This window comes from Lupinus angustifolius, unplaced genomic scaffold (genome assembly GCF_001865875.1).
Source record: "Lupinus angustifolius cultivar Tanjil unplaced genomic scaffold, LupAngTanjil_v1.0 Scaffold_162_1, whole genome shotgun sequence".
Lineage (NCBI taxonomy): Eukaryota > Viridiplantae > Streptophyta > Magnoliopsida > Fabales > Fabaceae > Lupinus > Lupinus angustifolius.
Window position 1 is genome coordinate 680,954 of NW_017728885.1, and position 8,255 is coordinate 689,208.

Here is an 8,255-nt window from a genome sequence, read left to right on the forward strand (position 1 = left end):
AGGAGGGGGCATGGAGGATTGAAGGATTGAGGGAGATCGGTACACCTACACAAGCCCTTGCGACTTAGATCTGTGTAGGGTACTTTTTGATGTGCTGGATGTCTCAGCCTTTTGTGTAATTTCAGTTTGGGCGAATATTTCTTCCGCCTTGTATTTCGTATAGATATTTTCCGTTATTAAATGAAGTATTATTCAAAGTTATATTGTGTTATTTTTTGTTACTATTAGGTAACGGTTTTTTATTTTCCACAATGTATGTTACTTAAAGTGATGTCCCAAAAAAGAAATGAATATAAAGATGATAAGTTTACGTTACATTATTCAAAAAAAAATTTACCCATTTTTGGGCATTATATTTGTGGAGTAATTTTTGGGGCGTTACAAGCACTCAGACAAACAAAACCCCTCCACACACGTGTGTGGACCACCACCACTTCCTCCGTCGCCGTCCAGCCGACCAGCTCGGTTCGTGTTTGGGTCAGTTTCAGGCTTGGGTTGGGCCCAACATTCTTTTTAAATAAACATTTATTTAATTTTATTTATTTTTGGGCTATGCGGGCTTGAACCTTGTGTTGACCAAGTCAACACACGCATGACACACGTGTTTGACGTAGTCAACACGGTTGGAAAGTGAGAAGCGTTGGGGAGTGGATCTCAGATTGAGATCCGTGTGATCAACGATTCTAGCCATCAGATCTTGTGACCATTTGGGTTTTGGCCACTATTTTGGGTCGTGGGATTGGGGATCCGTTAGAGGCCTCACGCTATAAATAGAGGTCTCCTCCCCTCATTAGAACTCACACCTCAAGTTGAAGGTGTTTCCTCTCAACTTTTCTTTCTCCCCCTAATATTCCGCCGACGCATTTCCGGCAACCTTCTCCCCCTTTCTTTCTGTGGCACTTAAGAATTGGCATAGACAGTCAAAGTGAGATTTCGAGAAATGACACTGGTAGTCAGTATTATGGGTAAAGAATTGGCACGGGTAGCCATACTGTAGGAATTCGAGAACTCACACTAGTAGTCAGTATTATGGGTGTATTCGAGAATGGTACTTACAATGCAGTAAGAAATCGTAAAACAGATAACGGAACTGTTTTATCCCAGGGACGGCGTGGTTGATAGTCTACTTGCACAATTTTAGCAGTACCACGAAACGTCTTAAAGAAAGTGACTTGATCGTGACTTAGCCAGTAAAAATTATCTTGTTATTCAGAATTGTTGCAAACTACGCAAACAACAGTTATCTTCGCTAGTTTACCCCGTTAAGTGGTTTTTATGTAGTTCGCACATAGTGTGCTAGCCCATTGATATACAGGGCAAAAGATAAGAAAAGAGGAAATTGAGGGAGAAACAGAGCAAAGTGCAGCACCACAGGGAAAGGAAAGAATGTGAATTAGGAGTAGATCTAAGGTAGAAACATAATAATGATGCTCAATTCAATCTCCAATTCATAGTTACATGATTCTCTCATTTACCCTGCATACCACGTACATAGCTTACCGTGCCGCATACAGATACCGAGTTTGTCTTAAAGTAAGTCTCATAAAAGTAATGAAAAGGTGAGAAACCACATACCAAGTGAACTGTGTACCCGTACTAGTACCATAATTCGATAACTACGCTCCAATTCAAGTCTATAAGTCATCAATACACAATATATTGAAATATATAAGCAAAGCCTAACTTGATAACTGGGTCATCCTAAATGACTGAAAACCACACATAGCTTTAATTTATTCGAAAAAACTAATAAGCCTATAAATATTAGAATTCCAAAATACTTATTAGATCACAATATATTATTCCATACACAATTACATATGGTAATCCTGACATCCATATTATACATTCCATTATTCCCTTCCAATTTCTCATTGCCTATGGTTAGATATTATGCTTTAATTAATTTTTTCTAAAGGGAGATTTGGGAATAGAAGCAATTACATAAATTGAAGGAATGTGTGATTGAAAGTTAAAACAATTATTTGTATCATTATCATTTAAAAGTATTAAAACGGTTTATGACTGCTAACGAGATATATACTCAATACCAAATATGTTCTTCTGACAATTAGGATTGCTTTTCGATTGAATTTCCAGCCAATGTGATTTTGAATGTTTAAGTATATATTTGCATCTTTTGAGTGGTTTTTGGATAGATATTTTAACTATATGGTGTACTGTTTTTGTGAGGAATCAAATACAAATAAACTAGTGCACTTTACTGTTTATCGTGTTCAGCTTTTATTACTATTTTCTTGGGATTTTGTTCTCTTTTTATGGTCTATTAGTATATGGAAAGTTGTATTCTGACTTGATTATTAACAGCTTTCTTTCACTTCACATTCTTTTTCATAGGAAGCTATTGAGCTAGAGTTCCTTCTAGTTTACTTGCTTCTACTCATTTCTCTACTAATCTAGGTCGGAGAATTTGTACTTAGGATTCATCTAGTTTGTTTTCTTTTAAATTCTTCTACTTGTGATCCTTTGGCAAATACAGGGGAGCTAGAATTATGTGGCAATATGCAGTTTATGTTGTCCTTAATGATTGCATATTTAAGGTTGTCTATGTTGTTCTTCTGGTAGGAAATTGTCCAGTGTTTATGGTTCAAGGAAGTTGCCAAATCAAACATGAACTTATTCATAATCCTTCGTTGTACTTTATATCTCAGCGAAACTCTTTTTTAATAAACACTTAACTATATTTATATGGTTTCTTCAGAAAGGGGATTGTTAGATAGTCCCTAACCTTATGGTGTTGACCTTGTTTGCTGAATTCCCGAGCTACTAATCATTTCACACGAAATAGCCAGCTGCAGAACTTTGATGTATCATAGATAATTATATCTTTAAATCAGTTGATGTGAAACATTTAATGATGTTTCATTGTCTTTTTATTAACCTTTTCATGTGATGTTTTTATTTAGTAGCTCTACAATCACTGATAGTGAATTGAATTCCAGTTAAACTCTTGAAATTTGTATGTCTTGAGATTCTTTGCATCTATATTTGTGGGTCGGTCCTTGGAGGTAGTCAGGTCATAGGGTATAAGTTCATATGGTCAATCTTGTATGTATTATTTTGAGTCATTAGTTTTGTCCGATTTTCAACCCTTTAGTGGTGCAGCCACACCATCTGAGCTAGATGGTGAGGTAGAAGAACAAAAATAATTAATTTATGGGGCAAGTAAAAGATTATTTCTTTGAGAAAGTTAGCACGATGGCAAGGCCGAAGAACAATAATATTGATAGGGCCATTTACTCAGGAAGGCCCAACCGTAGACAAAGGCAACCTATTTGGCTAAATAATTATATTTTGAATTAAATGGGACAATTGTTAATTTCAATTATGTCTTTTGCAATTCACATTTATATAATATCTCACCAAGTGTATGGTGTAGATCAAATAGGTTGTTATCTTGGTTTCTTTATAAGCTGACTGGAATGATGAAAATGATATGAATGATGAATATCTAGTTTTAAAATTTCTCTTAGAATTAAAATTCCCAGCAATTATCTATTTTAATCCTTAGTTGATACACTTGCTTCCTAGCATTTTGGTACTTTCCTTCTCTTCTCAATGCCTCCAAAAACAACACAAAAAGAACTAGATGAATCTGTTTCTCAAATACTCATGGAAAAGTTAAGAGAAAATCAAGAACTACAAGATGCTAGACATGCAGCAATCACCACAGTTTTACATAATATCACAAACAAGTTGGCAGAAATACGTTTTGTGCCTTCTATGCCTCCATATCCACTTTCAGGTACCCACATTCATGCTTCTTCTTCTCATATTACTCACCACCCACAAAATCCCTCTATCCCACCACCAACCTCTCAACACCCACCCCCGCCGCTATACACCACACCACCACCATACCCTCACTCTCCTTTCCCACCTACATCACATCAACCAAATTCTCCATCCCACCCTAGACCACCAAAGCTACAACTTTCACCTTTTCATGGAACAAACCCCCTAGAGTGGATTTTTCAAGCGGGACAATTTTTCCAGGTCTATATGGTGGCTCGTGAACAACGCTTATCCATGATCTCCTTCTACATGCAAGGAGAAGCGCTAAGCTGGACGATGACACTCTTACTAACCTCACAGATGAAAACCCAGTTTCGAATCTGCCACGGACGAGCCACTCCCTCAGGCAACATACTCTTCTTCTGATGATCTTATTCATTTTCATATTTCGAATCAAGCCTTAGGAGGTCAACTTTCTCCTAAAACACTAAGGTTTTCTGGTTCGACTTATGGCCATCCAGTTACAGTCCTGGTTGATACGGGGAGCTCTCACAATATTTTACAACCTCGAATAGCTCACCACCTTAATCTGGATATCACTCCGACACCTCAATTTTCGGTAATGGTGGGAAATGGTGCTCATATTTATTGCAGTGGCCTATGTGAGAACATACCTATCCTGCTCCAAAAAGAGGAATTCAGAATCCCATTCTACTTGCTACCAATTAAAGGAGCAGATATGGTTTTGGGGATTGAATGGCTCCGAACCCTCGGGGCCATTGTTTCCGATTTTTCAGTCCCATCTATGCATTTTATGGCAGGACAAAATCAAATTACACTCACTAGGGAGACTTCCTATAACTTGCAACACTCCACTTGTCACCAGTTTTACAGATTACTACAAACAGATAGTGTTGCTTCTTTTCATGTTATCGCCATTGTGCACACAGACCACTCAAACAACCCCCAAACCTCAAATCCTACAACCCGCCTCCACTCACACATACAACCACTCATAAACCAATTTCAATCAGTGTTCCAAACCCCCACTGACCTACCCCCAAGTAGACCACATGATCACCATATTCCCTTACTCCTAAACTCCACCCTAGTTAACAGCAAGCCCTACAGATACCCACATTCTCAAAAAGATACTATGACTGTCATGCTTAGAGAAATGATAAATACATGGCTTGTGGTCCCTAGCACTAGTCCTTTTTCTTCCCCCGTGCTTCTGGTTAGAAAAAAAGATGGTAATTGGAGGTTCTGTGTTGACTATCGTGCACTCAATGCTATCACTATACCTGACTGATTCCCAATACCAACTACTGATGAGTTGCTAGACGAGCTAGGTGGTGCAACAATATTTTTCAAAAATTGACCTACGCTCTGGATACCACCAAATTCGGGTACACCCAGATGACACACATTAGATTGTGTTCCGAACTTTTGATGGTCACTATGAATTCCTGGTTATGTCTTTTGACATCACCAATGCTCCATCAACATTCCAAGTGGCCATGAATGAGTTACTCAGACCTCACTTGCGATGGTTTGTTCTTGTATTTTTTGATGATATTCTAATCTATAGTGCAAACCTAGCTAATCATTTGCTTCATTTAAAAACAGTATTGATGTTATTAGCATCTAATCATTTTTATGCTAAGTTAAGTAAGTGTCACTTTTGGAGTTGCATCTATTAGTTACTTGGACACATTATCACGGCAGAATGGGTCCAACCTGATCCGGATAAAATTCAGGCCATGGTGGAGTGGCCACAACCTCATTCTCTCACAGCACTCAGAGGGTTCTTGGGGCTCACCGAATTTTATCGAAAATTTGTAAAGAATTACGCCTTTCTCGCCGCTCCTCTCACTGACCTACTTAAACAGCAAAATTACACATGGAGTACAAAGGCTCATCTGGCCTTTACAAATTTAAAAAATGCAATGATAAAAACCCATGTTCTAAAATTGCCAGACTTCTCCACCACCTTCGACGTCGAAACAGATGCTTCAGTTGTGGCCATCAGTGCAGTACTAACTCAGAATGGTCATCCAATTGCCTTTTTCATCAAGAAGATGACAGGTAGAATGCAGCACGCCTCCGCCTATGTCCGAGAGATGTAAGCACCTCGTGTCTCAAGGTTTACACACATCAGGGCAACAAAAATGGGCAACTAAACTGATTGGATTTCAATTTGAAATAAAATATCGCACTGGTACCTCAAATAGAGTGGCAGACGCCTTGTCTAGGCGAGACGATGAAGCAGCCTTGTTTACTTCACTATCTTCTCTCATTCCCACATTTCTAGACCAGTTGTGATTGTACTATCAATCGGCATTGTCTCACCTGTCAATATAACAAATACATACCAGCCAAACAAAATGGGTTATTACAACCTCTCACTATACTAGAAAACGTTTGGGAGGACATATCAATGGATTTCATAACTCACTTACCTCAATCTCAAAGCCATACTGTTATATGTGTCATCGTGGACAGACTCTCAAAATATGCACATTATGTGGGTCTCCCCTCCAAGTTCACGACTAAGGTCTTAGCCAAACGCTTTTTGACATAAGTCGTTCGGATCGAGACAAAAAATTTATGAGCTCATTTTGGAAGGAGTTTTTTCGCCTCTTGGGAACCACCTTATGTTTCAACTCTGCATACCATCCTCAAACAGATGGCCAGACGGAAGTGGTGAATCATTGTCTTCAAACATACCTTAGGTGCTTCACGGGTTCCCAACCGACTAAGTGGTTCTGCCACCTCTCTCTTACTGAGTATTGGTATAACACCTCAAAACATTCCTCCACGGGATGCTCTCCATTTGAGGCTCTTTATGGACGACAACCTCCATCCATGACAGCTTTTGTGACCCGAACCACAACTACCGATCCGGTTACGAATCTCCTACAATCATGAGCACACTTGTTAGCCAACATAAAACAAAATCTCTTATGGGCCCAACAAAGAATGTAAGCACAAACACAAAGAGGGAGGAAGGACATTACCTTTGACATTGATGAATGGGTCCTCCTCAAACTACAACCATATCGGCAAGTGACGGTTGCTCGTCGGCCTTGTCACAAGCTTGGTCCTCGATACTTTGGACTATTTCGGGTTACTCAAAGAGTAGGACCCGTGGCATATGAGCTCGCTTTACCTCCAACATCCTGCATCCACTCTGTTTTTCATGTTTCTCTATTACGCAAGTTTCACGGAGATCCAACATCAAAGTTTATTCCCTACTAGAATTTCCAGACTTAAAAGGAGAAATAGAAAAGACAACAACACTGGAAAGGGAAGTCGTTGATGGAAGAATCGAACCCACTATGGAAGAAGAAATGGATCCACGTTTTAGTGACACTGTGTTCAAGAAAAAGAGAGAAGATGAAATTCCACGGTGAAAGGGGAGAGAAAGTGGACATACAAGTGCAAGTTTAAGTGTACCTCTTGGTACTCTGACTAATGAAGTGGTAACTCAAAAATTACCAGTTGTATTGAAGACTTTTCCACCGTTAGATTTAATGAGTCAAAAGCCAAAGATATCTAACGGTGGCCCCAAGGAGCCGTTACCATCCAAGCATTCCTCGGGTAGTGCACCCACTCAGGTAATAATTCCCACTAGGCACACACCCTTTGTCCTTAGTGAAGACCAGATTCATCCCACAATTCAAAATATAAAAAGCAACACGGTACCCTATGCTCAAAAGGGACCGTTGCACATGGCTCCAAGCAACACACTTCACAAGGACAATGCCTTGGGACCATTGGATAACATTTCCAACCAGCCACGCGTCCCACACCATGGAGCCCACTCTGCCATTTCAAAGGACAAGCCAGGTGAAGAGTGTCCAATCACATTACCACACTCATTGCCTCCAATTCAAAATATCTCAATTAAAGATTCCCTTGGCAAAGTGCTTCCACCCATGTTGGGCTCCTCTCCTCCAGCAAACTAATCCTCTAACCTTGAGGACAAGGTTAATCTTGAAGAGTTGGGTAATGATAGGACCCTTTACTCAGGAAGGCCCAACCGTAGACAAAGGCAACCCATTTGGCTAAATGATTATATTCTGAATTAAATGGGACAATTGTTAATTTCAATTATGTCTTTTACAATTCACCTTTATGTAAGATCTCACCAAGTGTACTTTGTAGATCAAATAGGTTGTTATCTTGGTTTCTTTATAAGTTGTCTAGAATGATGAAAATGATATGAATGATGAATATCCAGTTTTAAAATTTCTTTTAGAATTAAAATTCCCAGCAATTATCTATTTTAATCCTTAATTTATGGGGCAAGTAAAAGGTTATTTCTTTCATAAAGTTAGCACCATGGCCAAGCCCAAGAACAATAATACATAATTTATGGGGAGCAAGTAAAAGAATTTATATTTTTGGATAGCAGTAACTACCCCATTACTGCTAATAACTATCCCTAGAAGCAGAGGCGGATGATTATAGGGGCAGGTGGGGGCTGCTGCCCC

At 39.2% G+C, this 8,255-nt stretch overlaps 1 pseudogene; it reads left to right on the forward strand.

Annotated features, from left to right (window-relative positions):
- LOC109342026 overlaps nucleotides 1-8,255 on the forward strand; it is a 40,045-nt pseudogene that overhangs the window by 30,762 nt on the left and 1,028 nt on the right.